The sequence below is a fragment of the Anomaloglossus baeobatrachus genome, chromosome 3 (assembly GCF_048569485.1).
Source record: "Anomaloglossus baeobatrachus isolate aAnoBae1 chromosome 3, aAnoBae1.hap1, whole genome shotgun sequence".
Taxonomy (NCBI): Eukaryota; Metazoa; Chordata; class Amphibia; order Anura; family Aromobatidae; genus Anomaloglossus; species Anomaloglossus baeobatrachus.
In genome coordinates this window covers 415239943-415258659 of record NC_134355.1, presented here as the reverse complement: position 1 = coordinate 415258659, position 18717 = coordinate 415239943, and the positions used below count along the sequence as shown (strand labels likewise).

The 18717-nt window shown below is 41.8% G+C and overlaps 1 protein-coding gene across 2 annotated transcripts in view; it reads right to left on the bottom strand.

Moving 5' to 3' along the window:
* The window catches only part of CSMD1 (CUB and Sushi multiple domains 1), a 2926925-nt gene that overhangs the window by 2360687 nt on the left and 547521 nt on the right, over positions 1 to 18717 (bottom strand). The gene's annotated exons all lie outside the window — the stretch shown is intronic.

Genomic DNA, 18717 nt, shown 5'->3' with positions numbered 1-18717 from the left:
TCTGGGTATGACTTTATAAACCGCTGAACCACGAGGTTGAGCACATGGGCCACGCATGGAACATGTGTCAGCTGGCCTCGCCTCAAAGCCGCCACCAGGTTCCGGCCATTGTCACAAACGACCTTTCCTGGCTTTAGGTTCAGAGGTGTGAGCCAGTGATCTGCCTGCTGTTTCAGAGCTGTCCACAGCTCTTCTGCATTGTGGGGTTTGTCACCTATGCAGATTAGCTTCAGCACAGCCTGTTGCCGCTTCGCCGAGGCAGTGCTGCAGTGCTTCCAGCTTGTGACTGGTGTGGAGGGCACAGTGGATGAGGATGCGCAGGAGGAGGAGGAGGCTGAAGAGCATGACATTCCGGAGCTGTAGAGTGTGGGTGAAACACTGACTGAGGTAGGGCCTGCAAACCTTGGTGTGGGAAGGACGTGTTCCGTCCCTCGCTCAGACTGGGTCCCAGCTTCCACAATATTAACCCAGTGTGCCGTCAACGAGATGTAGCGGCCTTGCCCACAAGCACTTGTCCACGTGTCTGTGGTTAGGTGGACTTTGGGTGAAACAGCGTTGTTCAGGGCACGTGTGATGTTTTGTGACACGTGGTTATGCAACGCGGGGACGGCACACCGGGAGAAATAGTGGCGGCTGGGGACCGAGTAACGTGGGACAGCTGCCGCCATCAGGTCACGGAATGCTTCTGTCTCCACCAGCCTAAAAGGCAACATTTCCAGCGCAAGCAGTCGCGAAATGTTAGCATTTAGAACTGTGGCATGTGGGGTGTTGGCAGTGTATTTGCGCCTGCGTTCAAAGGTTTGCTGAATGGATAACTGAACGCTGCGCTGGGACAAGGACGTGCTTGATGATGGTGTTCTTTCTGCGTAGGCAACTGCAGGTGCAGGAGTGGAGGAGGCTTGTTCGCAGGCAGCATGGACAGAGGATTGGCTCGCATGCACAACCAGCGAAGACGTAGCAGTGACATCAGCAAGCACTGCTCCTCGACTCTGTTGTACTTCCCACAAAGTCGGGTGCTTGGCTGACATGTGCCTGATCATGCTGGTGGTGGTCAGGCTGCTAGTTTTGGTACCCCTGCTGATGCTGGCACGGCAGGTGTTGCAAATGGCCTTTTTTGAATCATCTGGATCCAACTTAAAAAACTGCCAGACTCGTGAAGACCTAACATTTGTACAGGCACCTTGTGTCGTCGTGTTGTTACGGGGAACGGTTGCCTGACTTCTGCCTGGGGCCACCACCCTGCTTCTTACTGCCTGTTGTGATGCTACGCCTCCCTCCCCCTGTGCACTGCTGTCCTCGCTCTGCATATCCTCCTGCCAGGTTGGGTCAGTTACTGGATCATCCACCACGTCGTCTTCCTCTTCCGCACCCTGCTCCTCCTCCTGACTTGCTGACAATTGTGTCTCATCATCGTCCACCACTTGTTGAGACACGTTGCCAACTTCGTGAGAACGTGGCTGCTCAAATATTTGGCTATCTGTACAGACGATCTCCTCATGACCCACTTCAATATGAGCTGGCGAGAGGCCAGAATGTGTGAATGGAAACGTGAACAGCTCTTCCGAGTGTCCAAGTGTGGGATCATTAATGTCCGAGGAGGACGTGTACTCAGCCTGGTGGTAGGAAGGAGGATCAGGTTCAGAAATGTGCGGTGCAGTATCACGGCTACTGACACTTGACCGTGTGGAAGACAGAGTGTTTGTGGTGGTGCCAATCTGACTGGAAGCATTATCCGCTATCCAACTAACAACCTGTTGACACTGGTCTTGGTTCAAGAGCGGTGTACTGCTGCGGTCCCCAAGAATTTGGGACAGGACGTGCGAGCGACTAGATGTGGCCCTTTGTTGTGGCGAAATTAGAGCTTGCCCACGACCTCGGCCTCTGCCTGCACCACCATCACGTCCACTTCCTTGTTCCTTGCCAATGCCCTTGCGCATTTTGCAATGCTGTGCACTGCTGACGTGTATATTCACTACTTGTGCGTTATATCAAAGTTTCTGGAAATTGCACACCAGTGCACCTGTACGCTGCCACCAACAGGCACACACGTGCGGTTTTAAAAACCAAGCACGGACGCAATAATAACCTAACACAGGTTTTAGGAGCAAAAATTAAGAACTCTGACACTATCAGCCACTGCTGACTGACGTGTATTGTACACTACACTTGTGCGTTATATAATAGTTTGGTAAACGCACACCAGTGCACCTGTACGCTGCCACCAACAGGCACACACGTGCGGTTTTAAAAACCAAGCACGGACGCAATAATAACCTAACACAGGTTTTAGGAGCAAAAATTAAGAACTCTGACACTATCAGCCACTGCTGACTGACGTGTATTATACACTACACTTGTGCGTTATATAATAGTTTGGTAAACGCACACCAGTGCACCTGTACGCTGCCACCAACAGGCACACACGTGCGGTTTTAAAAACCAAGCACGGACGCAATAATAACCTAACACAGGTTTTAGGAGCAAAAATTAAGAACTCTGACACTATCAGCCACTGCTGACTGACGTGTATTATACACTACACTTGTGCGTTATATAATAGTTTGGTAAACGCACACCAGTGCACCTGTACGCTGCCACCAACAGGCACACACGTGCGGTTTTAAAAACCAAGCACGGACGCAATAATAACCTAACACAGGTTTTAGGAGCAAAAATTAAGAACTCTGACACTATCAGCCACTGCTGACTGACGTGTATTATACACTACACTTGTGCGTTATATAATAGTTTGGTAAACGCACACCAGTGCACCTGTACGCTGCCACCAACAGGCACACACGTGCGGTTTTAAAAACCAAGCACGGACGCAATAATAACCTAACACAGGTTTTAGGAGCAAAAATTAAGAACTCTGACACTATCAGCCACTGCTGACTGACGTGTATTATACACTACACTTGTGCGTTATATAATAGTTTGGTAAACGCACACCAGTGCACCTGTACGCTGCCACCAACAGGCACACACGTGCGGTTTTAAAAACCAAGCACGGACGCAATAATAACCTAACACAGGTTTTAGGAGCAAAAATTAAGAACTCTGACACTATCAGCCACTGCTGACTGACGTGTATTATACACTACACTTGTGCGTTATATAATAGTTTGGTAAACGCACACCAGTGCACCTGTACGCTGCCACCAACAGGCACACACGTGCGGTTTTAAAAACCAAGCACGGACGCAATAATAACCTAACACAGGTTTTAGGAGCAAAAATTAAGAACTCTGACACTATCAGCCACTGCTGACTGACGTGTATTATACACTACACTTGTGCGTTATATAATAGTTTGGTAAACGCACACCAGTGCACCTGTACGCTGCCACCAACAGGCACACACGTGCGGTTTTAAAAACCAAGCACGGACGCAATAATAACCTAACACAGGTTTTAGGAGCAAAAATTAAGAACTCTGACACTATCAGCCACTGCTGACTGACGTGTATTATACACTACACTTGTGCGTTATATAATAGTTTGGTAAACGCACACCAGTGCACCTGTACGCTGCCACCAACAGGCACACACGTGCGGTTTTAAAAACCAAGCACGGACGCAATAATAACCTAACACAGGTTTTAGGAGCAAAAATTAAGAACTCTGACACTATCAGCCACTGCTGACTGACGTGTATTATACACTACACTTGTGCGTTATATAATAGTTTGGTAAACGCACACCAGTGCACCTGTACGCTGCCACCAACAGGCACACACGTGCGGTTTTAAAAACCAAGCACGGACGCAATAATAACCTAACACAGGTTTTAGGAGCAAAAATTAAGAACTCTGACACTATCAGCCACTGCTGACTGACGTGTATTATACACTACACTTGTGCGTTATATAATAGTTTGGTAAACGCACACCAGTGCACCTGTACGCTGCCACCAACAGGCACACACGTGCGGTTTTAAAAACCAAGCACGGACGCAATAATAACCTAACACAGGTTTTAGGAGCAAAAATTAAGAACTCTGACACTATCAGCCACTGCTGACTGACGTGTATTATACACTACACTTGTGCGTTATATAATAGTTTGGTAAACGCACACCAGTGCACCTGTACGCTGCCACCAACAGGCACACACGTGCGGTTTTAAAAACCAAGCACGGACGCAATAATAACCTAACACAGGTTTTAGGAGCAAAAATTAAGAACTCTGACACTATCAGCCACTGCTGACTGACGTGTATTATACACTACACTTGTGCGTTATATAATAGTTTGGTAAACGCACACCAGTGCACCTGTACGCTGCCACCAACAGGCACACACGTGCGGTTTTAAAAACCAAGCACGGACGCAATAATAACCTAACACAGGTTTTAGGAGCAAAAATTAAGAACTCTGACACTATCAGCCACTGCTGACTGACGTGTATTATACACTACACTTGTGCGTTATATAATAGTTTGGTAAACGCACACCAGTGCACCTGTACGCTGCCACCAACAGGCACACACGTGCGGTTTTAAAAACCAAGCACGGACGCAATAATAACCTACTAACAGGTTTTTTTGGGGAGCGACAATTACAGTACAGACAAGTCAGACACTATCTGGACTGTTTTACACTGTGTACACCAGCCCCAGATATGAAGGCTGGTATACGGTCACCACTACCCTGCCTGCCTGCCTGCCTGTATACTGCTACAATAGTCCTGACAAGGACTCTTTTGGTCACTAGCCTGTATTCAGACCTGGCTATACCCTGCCTGTATATAGCAACAATAGTCCTGAGAAGGACTCTGCTACTGTACTCCGACCTGGCTATACCCTGCCTGCCTGTATACAACTAGAATAGTCCTGAGAAGGACTTTTGGTCACACTGTTTGCAGCCCTGCAACTGAAAAAGCTATAAAGGGCCGCAAAGCTTTCCCTGAATCAGCGACACTCTCCCTACACTCACTGTCAGAATAGCTGTGAGCAGAGCACAGCGCGCCGGCCGATATAAAGGCTCGGTGACGCTGTGCAGGCCGGCCAATCACTGCAATTCCACAACTAACAGGGCTGTGGCATTGCAGTGGTCTGCCAGCCAATCCCTGCATGAGGGCTGGCTCTCAAAAGAGCGCCAACATGCAGAAATGAAGACCACGAGTAAAGCACGAGTATCGCGAGATTACTCGGTCCCCGCCGAGCAGCCCGAGTACAGTGATACTCGTGCGAGTACCGAGTAGTGACAAGCATGCTCGCTCATCACTAATAGTCATATAAATAACTGAATACATTTTAAAAAAAAATTTGGCCCATTAGTAATAGCCTAGATTATTTTATTTCCAGCTCTCTCATTAAGTCACATTGAATATACAGCTACAGAAAAAAACATGTTTATAAAGTTGCAATTTGCATTATTTAACTGTTAGTTAAGCAAAATTAAAATCTAAATAGAAAATCATATTATGCTGACGCATACCATGGCTAATTGATTTAATGTTCGGCGTGCTCAAGGTTGATAAAAATTTTGAGCTTGAAAGCTTTAAATATCATAAAATTTATAGGCTCTTGAGGCAAAATAGAAATGATAAAAGTTCACACGTCAAGAGTACTTTGAAGCTCCATTATGCATAATACATACTAACAGCCACTACAGATGATTAAAAAATAAAATATTGTACACATTTCTCATAGAAAGTCCCTTCCTATATACATTCTATGTAAACCCCTTCATCAGTCACTAGGGGGATTTAAATATAGGAGCACAACAATAAGTTCTTTTTGCTTGCCATTCAGAAACAAGTACAATAAATGTTTGCATTACCCAAATACTGACTAAATTGCACTAATTGCAAACAATTGTGAGATACAAATTTAGATATGTAGTTAACACAAAATAAAAAGGTATGCATTTATTGTTCCTAATTAACATGAATCTGCAGACATACTAGACTTAATGTGGCTTTACATGCTACAACATCGCTAAAGCAATGTCGTTGGGGTCACGGATTTTGTGACGCACATCCAGCCGCCTTAGCGATGTTGTTGCGTGTGACACCTATATTAATCATTGCAAAAATGTTCACAATCGCTAATCGGTGACATCCCCCCAATCTAAATTATCGTTGCTGCTGCAGTAATGATGTTGTTCCTCGTTTCTGCTGCAGCACACATCGCTACGTGTGACACCTCAGGAACGAGGAACCTCTGCTTACCTGCATTCTGCCAGCAATGAAGAAGGAAGGAGGTGGGCGGTATGTTCGTCCCAATCATCTCCGCCCCTTCGCTTTGATTGGGCGGCCGCTTAGTGACGTCGCTGTGACGTTGCGGTGACGCCGAACACACCTCCCCCTTGAGGGAGGGATTGTTCGGCAGTCACAGCGACGTCAAAGAGCAGGAATGTGCGTGTGACGCTGCCGTAGCGATAATGTTCTCTACGGCAGCGATCACCACATATCGTTACTACGACGGGGGTGGGTGCTATCGCGCTCGACATCACTAGCAAATGCTAGCAATTTTGTAGTGTGTAAAGCAGCCCTTACAATAGCTGTAACTAATGAATAATGCCTTTAAACCCCTTGCAACAATATACCATAAATATACATCATAAGGATGCAGGGGCTATATGGGGTGGACTCAAGAACCAAATCCAGTAACCAGTGGCAGTGTTGAACAGCAGACATCTGCCTCTTACAGCAGCTAAGGAGGAAGCTCCAATTGCTGCTGTTTATCCATTTAAATGCCACTCTCAAAAATTCAAGTCCCGCTTTGGTGGATTTGTCATGACCAACAGCCAGTGTTCTCTCAAAACATGTGTTCATTGCTGTTGGTAGTGTCCTGATGAGTAAGTGCATCCGGCTGTCCCCTGAAAGTTTAGACCTCTTAACTTTTATCAAGATGAACAAGTCATGGATCTCCAATTACCTTTACCCATAGTCGCAGATTGTGAAGACTAGATAATGGTTTAATTTTAGTGTGCTGCATTGATCTCACGTTATTGCAGTCTGTGACACCTTTCTAATAGCTTCTGTGGCTGCTACTGCTACTGATGTTACTGACAAGTGTTTTGGTATTGCAACAATCAAATCGTGTTTCCACCACTGTTTTGTTTATAATTTGGCTTTTTTTAATGAACCATCTAATATGCCTCATTTTCCTCCTTCTGCTTCCTCTTCAGTCACGACTACCCTTGTTGTGCATGGCCCATGCTTCACTGCAGTTCAATGACATTATGCTTACTGTGGGGCAATTGATGCTACTGTCTTGGTGTCTGTCCCTTATATTTGGAAATGTGGAGACTCCAAGTTTGGCGTCAAAGTTGTGTCTTGTCTGTAGTGGCTGGAGACTCAACGAAATAGGCTTACTCTGATCGCCATCCACCTCTAGATTTGAATTCTGTTAATTCTGGGCCAGACTCTGTCTGGTGCATGGCTCATGCGTCACTGCTGGGTCAATACACTATCGGTACTTTTGGGCAATTCATGCCACTGTCCTTCTGTCTGCACCTAATTTGTGGAAATGTGGAGACTCCAAGTTGAATGTCCAAGTTGTGTCTTGTTTGTAGTGGCAGTAGTGTGAGAGGAACAAGCCTACTACTGTCACTCATCCACCTCTTCATTTGAATGCTGTAAATTATGTTCCAGGCCCTGTTTGCTGCATGGTCCATGACTCACTGCTGGGTAATATGGGCCAATTGATGAAACTGTACTGGTGTCTGCCTCTAATTTTGGTAAATGGAGATGGGGACTCCTAGTTGTATTTCCTTGTGTGTTACCTGTAGCAGTAGGGCTTTCAGACTGGCAGGCATGCAGCTACCTTTCACTCATCTACCTCTCTTACTATGCTTAAATGTATCTAGCAATAACAGTCTATAAAATTAATATTGCAGTCATACAAGCATGTTTGAGCTGGTGCATTAGGTATGAGGGCTTGCAGCCCACCAGGTCTATACTTGTGAAACATCCACCTCAATATTTTTTATGTTAATAGTCTAGGAAGCTAAGGGCTGTATCACAACAGTGGGGCTCAACTGTAAAATGGTTTTAGCTGTTTGGCAGGTTTTGGGCCACTCTAAAGATGTTGGCTATGCCTTTGTTTTTGCCTCGCATTAAATTCAATGGGGTTCAGATATGTTTGTCGAGCTGTTCGGCAAACACAGATGAAGTCAGCGAACACAAACCGAACCAAACCTTGGAAAGTTCGCTCATATCTAGCTGCCACCACCTTTGCTTGACACCATCTGAACCAAATAAGTTTATCTTGGCCTTATCTGTCCACAGGACATGATTTCAGTAATCCATGTCCTCAATCTGCTTGTTTTCATCGAACTGTTTGCATACTTTCTTGTGCATCGCCTTTAGAAGAGGCTTCTTTCTGGGACAACTGACATGCAGAACAATTTTACGAAATGTGTGGCATTTGGTCTGAGCACTGACAGGCTCACCCCTCATCCGTTTAAAACTATGGTGAACCCTGTTCTGAGTGTAACCTGTTTTACTAAACTGCTGTGTGGTCTAGGCCATCATGCTGCAGTTCAGATTCAGGGTGTTGGCAATCCTATAGTCTAGGCCATCTTCATGTAGAGCACTAGTTCTTTTTTTCAGATCCTCAGAGACTTGCTTGTCATGAGAAGCCATGCTGGACTTCCAGTGACCAGTATTAACGAGTGTGTGACCTTTAACACAAAATTTAACAGAACTGCTTCCCATAAAAACTTGAGACCTTGGAACACAAATGAGTCACATTACACAGAAGAGGGAAAATGGCTAATTGGGCACAATTTCGCTTTTTTGACTTAAGTGTGTATTCATATTTGCTGTCAGTGGTTTTACATTAATGGCTATGTATTGAGTTATGTAAAGAGTACACCAAATTTACACTCTTACACATGCTGCACACTAACTACATTCTATCAAAGTGTCATATCTACAGTCTTGTCTCATGAAAAGACAATAAAATATTTAAAAAATGTGAGGGGTGTATTCACTTTTGTTATATTCTGTATATGTAATATTATTAAACACATAAATATTCACACATAGAAAGACATATAGATAAATAAATAGCTTGATAGATAAAAAGTATAAATTTAATTATTGATGGGCATTGCTGACCTGTAAATGTTGGAGTCAATGCCAGTACTTTGTATCCGTGGAAGGAATTCTGAACACGGAGTTCCCAGAGAACTCCGTGTAACTGTTCGGATTTAGCCACCCAGATTAATAAAAAAAAGAAAAAAAAAAGATAATAAAGCAGGATCACAATACCTACTGTGTCTCCCGTGTGGCTGTAACACTGCTTCCGAGTCAGATAATTAAAGGGGTATTCACATCTCCAAGATACTATCCCAATATATAGTAGGTATAATAATAATATTAACAAATACCTCCAATTAGAAATGTTGTATATCTCTCCTGATTCATTATGTCACTTACCTCATGTTCAGAGTATTGCAGGACCTTAGGTATCCAACTGACTAAATAACTTTCCCTATATGAGTGGTCATAACCATAGATACCTAAGGTCCTTCAATACTCTGAACATGAGGTAAGTGACATAGTGAATTAGGAGAACTATACCACATTTGTAATTGAAGGTATTTGCTGATATTATTATTACACCTACTACATATTGGGATAGGATCTTGGAGATGGGAATACCCCTTTACCTCTCATACATATGCACTGCTTTTCCTGCCCCCCAGCAGTCCTGGCATCTGTGATTGGTTGCAATCAGACTGCCCTGCCACCCTGGGTGACAGCATCTATGATTGCTTGGAATCACACCCCCTGTCTGTATCTCTATAATGATGTAAAAATAAATAAATTGGCATAGGGTCCCCCCATAATGTGATAACCAGCACAGATAAAGCACACAGCTACAGGCTGCAGCCCCCAGCCGTGTACTTATCCTATCTGTGTATCAAAATAAGATACGCTGTGAGGCTATTATTAAAATTATTTAAATAAATATTTTTCAAAAACTGATGTGTGGTCCCCCCCAATACCCAGCCATGATAAATCCGACAGCTGGGTTTGTCTTTCTCAGGCAGGAAAGACCCATGGTTATTGGTTCCCCCAGCCTAAAAAGAGTAGCCTGCAGCAGCCCACAATTGTATCCATTGGATGCACAAATCCCGGTACTTTACCTGGCACATCCCGATTGCCCTGGAGCAATAGCAATCGGGCCAATATAAGGGGTTGATATCAAGTCACAGCTGCCATTAATGCCTACATTAGAAATGGAAGGCAGCTATGAGACCTCCCCATTACTAAAAATATAAATGAAAAGAAATAAACATTAACATATAAAAAATCCTTTATTTGAAGTAAAATACAAAAAACCCCACCCTTTTTCTATAATTTATTAACCCTAAACACCCAGTTTTGACATAATCCACACAAGGTCCCAAGACAATCTCAGCTTAACTACATACTGAAGTCACAGAGCACGGGCAAAGAGCATGACCACATGCTGTGGTTTCAGGCAGAGACTGAGCCAAAGTTGTTAGCTCACACAGTTTATCTGCAGTCACAGCTGGAGATTTCTACGGTACTCCACCTGTGACTGCAGGTAAACTGACCTCAGGTGACATCATTGAACTTAGTGACTTCTCAGGTGAACTGAGTTCACAGACCTGCATCTCCAGGCCGAAAACTGTGATTTTTGCCAAGAGATGCAGATATGTTGCTGAAATTTATACACAAAATTCCTGCACCAATACTGCATCTCCTGGAAAATAAAGCATCTAAATGTGATTACTGTTTTGATGCAATAGTGATGCGGGGGGTTACAGCAGATGCAAATTTGGTGCAGTAATTTGGTGTATAAATTTTAGCACCCAATCTGCATCTCTTAGCAAAAAAATACAAAAAACGGTTTTGATGCCGTTTTGTTGTTATTTACTGCCAGGAGATGCAAATTTTGTGCTGAAGTATCTGCACCAGATTTCTACACTAAACTTGCATCTCCTGGCAGAAAATGACACCAAAGTGCTGTCAAAACCATTTTTTGCAAGTGATGCAGATTTTGTGCCAAAATTTATACACCAAATTCCTGCACCAAATCTGCATCTTCTGGCAAAAAATTGCAACAATATTGCATCAAAACAGCATCACATTTAGATGCAGGTTTTTGTCACAAGATGCAGATTTGGTGCACAAATTTGGTGGATAAATTTCAGCAATAAATCTGCATCTCCTGAAAAATTATCGCATCACATCTGCATCACATTTTGAGGCATTTATTTGCCAGGAGATGCAGAACTAGGGAAAGAATTTGGTATATGAATTTCAGCACTATATCTGCATCTCTTTGCAAAAAAATTGTGCTTTTCTGCCACGAGATGCAGGTCTCATTGAACTGATTGAGTTTGCATGCGATGAGGTCACTGAGTTCAATGAGGTCACCTGAGGTCAGATTTCCTGCAGTCACATATGGTGTACCGTGGGAACCTACAATTGTGACTGCACATAAACTGAGTGATGTCAACACTCACAGATGCGGCTAAGTCTATGCCTGAAGCCACAACTTGCAGGCATCTTCTTTGCTCGCACATTGTGACTTCATTATGTAGCAGAGCCAGGATCATTGTAGGACCTTCTGTGGATTACATAGGAAATGGGTTTTTGGGGTTACTAAATTTGAGAAGAGGGGGAGGTTTTTCTATTTTATGTCAAATAAAGGATTTTTTTTCGTTGTTTGTGTTTATTTCTTTTCACTTACAGTATTAATAATGGGGGGGTCTCATAGATGCCTCCCATTACCAATCTAAGGCTTAGTGGCAGCTGTGAGCTGTCATTAAAACTTATATTAACCCAATTGCCACCGCTCCAGGACAATCCGGTGAGCCGGGTAGAGTGTCGGAATTATTGCATCTAATGGATGCGACAATTGTGGGCGGCTGCAGCCAGCTTTTTTTTTTTTTATAAAAGCAACAATCCAGATATACCTACAACTAAATATATATATATATATATATATATATATATATATATATATATATATATATATATATATATATATAACCTTTTAATAGGTTCACTGAAGAAATTATAATTAGAACTGTATTTTCTGAAACGAACAACTTGGCTATGAAAAGGTTCTCCATATACATAATGTATATTGCATATCAAGGCATTAGCACAATTCTTTCAGACATGCAAGTAAAATTGTGAAGAAAATCAAATTGATGCCTTGAAGGAAATAGAATATGCAAATCATCATTAGCATTCTCACACACCAGCAAGAGAACAACAACTAACAGCAAAAAGGATACAAAGAAGATCATGAGATAATTACTAAATGGAACCCCAGAGAATAACCAATGTGGAAGTTAGAAAGAAAGCAGAATAATAGTGAAGATGTTCATTATTAAAACAGTGCTTTTTAAACAAAAGAGGACACTGACAGACAAGGGCCCTGTACATGAAGAATATATGGGCCCTTTGCAGTCTAATAGGTCATCATAATGCACAATCCCTCCTGCTTGAAGATAAACGAGAGCCCCCTTCCTTTTGCAGTAGTTTTAAGCATTGAATTAGCTTCAAAGAAAAAGTGATGACTTGAAAATTAGGTGTATATAAAGTGATTAAAATATTTCTGAAATATCTAAGCTGATCTAAAAATGATGCCCCATGTTCAATTTAAAAAAAAAAAAAAAAAAAAGAAAAAAAGGGCAAAGCAGCAAAATAAAATAGTTTAAAATATTAGATGTGTTGACCAATTTTATATATTTTTTTCAGAATCCATTTTAAAGCTAAATTATTAAAGGGTGAGCAAATTTTAATTTTCATTTCATTTGATAGTTTTTGATTTTGTGGGAGTAGTTGGACTTTTGAATGGTACCATTGATTTTATCATACAGCATAATGAAAAATGGGAAAAAATTCCACATAAAACAAAATTGAGAAAAAAAAATATTTCCACAATAGTTTTTTGTTTTCTTTTTTTTTTTGCTTTCAATGTGACCAAAAATATGATTCTCCGGGTCAGTGCGATTATGAACATAACAAACATATATATATCTATATCTATATATATAAAAATATATATATCTATATTTATATAGATATATATGTATATCTATATATATATAGATATATATATACTGTATTTTTATTTAAGTGGGGAAATAAAATGAGACCATAAAAAAATTGCTTCATTTGCCACTTTCCAAAACCCATAAGATTTTACTTTATTCAATGAAGCTGTGTGAGGGCCTGTTTTTTGCATGTTGACATGATGTTTTTACTGAATTTATTGGGGAAGATATATAATGCTTTGATTACTTCTCATTTCATTTTTTTTTTTGTGGAGGTGCGACAACCTAAAACGTACAACTCTGGCATTTAATTTTTTTCTTTGTACAGTTTTCACAGATCAGGTTAATACATTTTATATTTAGATGGAACTTACTATTTTCTGGACATGTTTATAAAAAGTGTTCATAATTTTTTTTTTCTTACACTTCTTTATTGTTAACTTGTGAAAAAGGAAGTGATTCATGTGTTTATATTTTTTTCATTTCTAATAACTTTTTTCTTTATTTTTTATTTGTTAGTACCCTCAGGGGACTTCAACCTGCAGTTGTCTGATCACTTCTACTATTTACATCAGTACGGCAGTAGAAAAAGTCAATTTTCTATGATGCCTACCTACAGTCATAATAACCCATCAGCTCCCTGTGAACACATTGCATGGAAGCCAATGGACTCCTGAACTAACTTGGAGCCTGATTTCCATGCTTCAATGATTTGTCAATAATTGATAGTGGCATTTCAGTGGTTAACAGTAGCAAGTGGTGCAACTGCGATAGCTGTTGCTAGATGCAGATTCCAGCTATACAGTATAGCTGGCGTTTGCCCTCTGGAGTAGGCTTAGATGGAAAGCCCACTCCACAAAGCCCCTGACATCTCCATAATGGATATACAGGGGTAAAATAAGTATTGAACATAGAAGCAATTTTTTTAAGTAAATATATTTCTAAAGGTGCTATTCAGTGAATTTCTCATCAGATGTCAGTAACAACTCATCCAATTCACAGAGGAAAATATATCAAACAATAGATGTGCATACATTATAGTGTGTGTAATAATGAGAAATGACACAGGAAAAAAATATTGATCACATGAAGAAAGGGAAGTGAAAAAAGCCATGGAAAGTCATGACACCAGCTGAAATTTTTCAATAATTAGAAAGTAATCCTGCCATTTACTGAAAAATAATATCAGCTGGTTCAACCGATGCCTATAAAAAGGTGTCTCGTTGTCAAGGTGCCACACAAGCAACATCTCATGATGGGCAAAACCAGTGAGCTATCTCAAGATCTTTGCAGCCTAATTGTTGCAATACATACTGATAGCCTTGGTTACAGAAGAATTTCTAAACTACTGAAGGCACCAGTAAGCACTGTTGGCCCTTAATCTGGAAGTGGAAAGAACATCATTTAACTACAAACCATCCATGACTAGGTTCTCCTTGCACGATTTCAGACAGAGGAGTGAAAATAATTATCAGCATAGTTGTTCTAGAGCCAAGGGCCACCTGCAGAGAGCTACAGGAAGATCTGGAATCAATAGCTACAATTGTTTCAAAGAAAACAAAAAGTAATACAATCCATGACCTGTATGCACGCTCACTATGTAAGACTCCATTGCTAAACAGAAAGCATAAATTAGTGCATTTATAATTCATTCAACAACATTTAGACAAATTTGAAACACTGGGATAATATAGTCTGATTATTTGACACCAAGATTGAACTCTTTGAATACCATAATAAACCATTTTGGAGATAAAAAGCAGTATATATCACCTCAGAAACACCATATCATAAGTGATGTTTGGAGGTGGAAGCATCAGGGTGTGTTGCTATTTTTCAGCATATAGCACTGACACACTTCCTATTGAATGAAGAATAAATGGACAATTGTACTGATATATTAATGATAAAAATCTGCTGCCATCTACCAGGATGATGAAGATGAAATGAAGGTGGACATTTCAGCAAGACAATGATCCCAAACACAAAGCCAAGGAAATGCTTAATTGGTTTTAGGCCCATTTCACACGTCAGTGAAAAACACAGACGTTTTTCACTGGCGTGTAAAACACGCACATGTCCCTGCGTGTGCCGTGAATCACGGCACACGTGGGTTGTCTAAGTGCAATCCGGGCTCTGTTCTCCGTGGCTCATGATTGCACTTAGAGATTCACTCACCTGCGCCCGCTCCCACTGTCCATGGTGCTGATCGCTCCCGCGACGCAGCATCCGGCCGGCGGTGACCCCCGCAGCAGCTGCTTCCGGGTCGGCTGTGTCGCGCATAATGAATATGCGTGACAGTACTCAGCCGGCACAGAAGGAGCAGGGAGAACGGGCTGCAGAGGACATCGCTGGACGCCGGGTGAGTTAAAATGTTTATTATTTTAAATGCACGTTTTTTTCTGGCACGTGTTTCACGGACCACACCACTGCATGGTCCGTGGAACATCAGTGATGCCAGAAAAAAATGGACATGTCTCCGTGCAGCAATCACGCACACACGGGTACGCCGCACGGAGACACGTGCAGTGAAAAATCACTGACGTGTGAGCAGACCCATTCATTATAATGGGTCTGCGTATGTCAGTGATTCTGGTACGTTTAAAAAAAAGCACAAACGTACCAGAATCACTAACGTGTGAAAGGGGCCTTAGAGAAAGAAAATAAAGCTTCTAGAATGGCCCATCCAATCACCTGACCTGAATCCAATAGAAACTTTATGGAAGAAACTAAAGCTCAGAGCTCATAGAAGAGGCACATAAGACCTTCAGGATTTGAAGAGTGTTAGTTTCTCCGTACAGGAGGCGTTTTGAAGCTGTCATCACCAACAAAGGCATTTGAACAAAGTATTAAATAAATTTCATTAAGCGTGTTCAATACTTTTTCTCTGTTGTTATTTCTCATTATTACACATCATTATATTTATGGACATTTATGGTTTGATTTCCTTGCCTGCATGGATTGGATCAGTTGTTACTGACATCTGATGAGAGTTTTATGTCATCAACACCTTTAGAAATATATTTATGTTTTGTCCTTTTGTGAGTACTGGTCTGTGCACCTTTATTTGGAGGCGCCGGTTACACTTTGAGCACTTTAGCTCTGGCATGCACATCCAGTCTTTGTTTACATCTTTCTTAATACACAGGCACTTTATACATGTTATTTATTCCAATTTTGTCCATCATTTTGACTATTTATTTGGGCTTTGTGCAATTTATTGTATTTACTGTCCCTGTACTGGTCGGACATATCTATACCCCTGATTGGCTTCTAACCATTGTTCCTGGGCCTCTTTTCACTTTCTTTCTTTACTTTCTTCCATTAACCCCTTGGGGGCTTTTTAATTGCCACAGTAATCAATAAAATCATTTTTGCAAGCATTATACTCCTGTTTCTCCGGTTTTTATTGTTCTTGAGTATGCTTCATGCTCCTTTAATTAAAGGGGCACACTATATGTAATCCCTATGGAAATTGTTATTTATGGATTGGATCAGTTGTTACTGACATCTGATGAGAGTTTTATGTCATCAACACCTTTAGAAATATATTTACCTATAAAATTGGTGACGTGATCAATACTTATTTCATCCACTGTATTTGCTTTTTAAAACTGGATTGTTTGTCTTAAAAATCTTAATATTTTATTGTATTTGTGTTATTGATATTATTTTATTGCATGCACAAAGTAAATAGAGAGGACTGACGAGGAGGAAAAATGTATGAAGAAAACTGAACATATAAGGTAAGTATATCCTCCCTACTCAAACAGTAAAAATCCCCATCCATTCAGGACACCAATTTTTTTTTCTTTGTCAAGCTGTAATAAAGAGATCTTTTAGTGACCTTTTTATGTTTGTTAACCATGGCAAAGTAGCTATTTTGCTAACAATTTGGATATAGTAGTTACATACACCCTGAGGCCTCTGTCACACGGTCGTGCCTCTGGTACGTGTTTGGCAGTTTTTTCACGTACCGGAGACACGTACACACACAATATTGTTACCATATGGTAACAGGCACATTCACATAAATCCACATGGAACGTGTGTCTGTGTGGATTGCACATTTGTACGTGTTTAAAAACCGTCGACATGTCCGTTTTTCTCCGGCATCACGGGTGTCACACGGCCCACACCCATACCACACGGATGTAGTGTGGATGCGGTCCTGTGTGACACGCACCGGAGAAACACGTGTCATTATTTTAAAATAAAAAAAAACAAATACTCACCTCCTTCAGCCCTGCAGAATCTCCCACTGTAAACAGTTGCTGCCGTCCGGCGCTCATTATGGGCGTGTTAAGGAGGTGGGCGTGATGTCACAGGCGCTGATCTCCGCCCCTCCGCTCGGGCGGAAGCAGCAACAACTGGGAGTGGGCGTGGAGGGAGATGAAGATCAGTACCCTGGACAGCAGGAAGGACCACGTGAGTATGTAAATTACCGGTTCTCCGTGTGTTATCGCAGATAGCACACAGAGAACACACATGGCCCGCACGTACCGGAGACACATACTTACCAAACGCAACACGCAAGGAAAATACGTGTCTCGCGGCACGTGCGTGTTTTTCACGTGAGTGTGGCAGAGGCCTAAACTGGCTTTTTTTTGTCCAATCTGATCACTTGAAAGTTCTTTCCTAGTACTGAAATCCACATTTTCCCGCAATTACTTTGGTCACTTTACTCTGCATTTGCTTCATTTTATCGAAATTCTTTCTATAAATAAGTTTCACAAGTTGTACAGAATATTCTGTGTGATTAGACTAGCGATTTGTAAAGGAACAAAACTGTGTTCTTGTGTTGTGCATCTACAATGTCTCTTTTGATATATCTCACCATTTAAGTTACTTTGGCAGCAGCTGTTTGGCATTGATCATTAAAGCTAATTTTTCCTGTGTACCAATATCTACTTGTTTCAGTTGCAATTTAACCAAGTGTTTTATTTAATACATCAACATATTATTTGCTTTCTTGGCATAATTTCTTAATGTACATTTACCCATGTTAGCTCATAATCTACCCAAGCCTTCAACCTCCACAATCTCATTGTATTATTATTATGAATTTTCATGTTAATTACTTTAGCACAATTTGCAAACTTTTAAATTCTAGTGCAAATCCAAAACCTAAGCTTAAGATTTATGGTCGGCCACCATCAAGACTAAAGGGCGCTTTTCACGCAGCGACATCACTAGTGATGTTGCTCGTGAAAGCACCCGCCCCCGTCGTTTGTGTGTCACGGACAAATCGCTGCCCGTGGTGCACAATATTGCTAATACCATCACACATACTTACCTTCAAAGCGACGTCGCTGTGGCCAGCGAACAGCCTTTTTTCTAAGGGGCGGTTCATGCGGCGTCACAGCAACGTCTCACGGCAGGCATCCAATAGAAGTGGAGGGGCGGAGAGCAGCCGCATGAAAGACTCGCCCACCTCGTTGCCGGAGGACGCAGGTATGGTGTTGTTCGTCGTTCCTGGGGTGTCACACATAGCGATGTGTGCTGCCTCAGGAACAACGAACAACCTGTGTCCAGCACCAGCAATGACATTTGGGAAATGGACGATGTGTCAACAATCAATGATTTGGTGAGTATTTTGCATCGTTAGCGGTCGCTCATACGTGTCACACGCAATGACATCGCTAACAAGTCCGGATGTGTGTCTCGAATTCCATGACCTTAATGATATCTCATTAGCGATGTCATTGCGTGC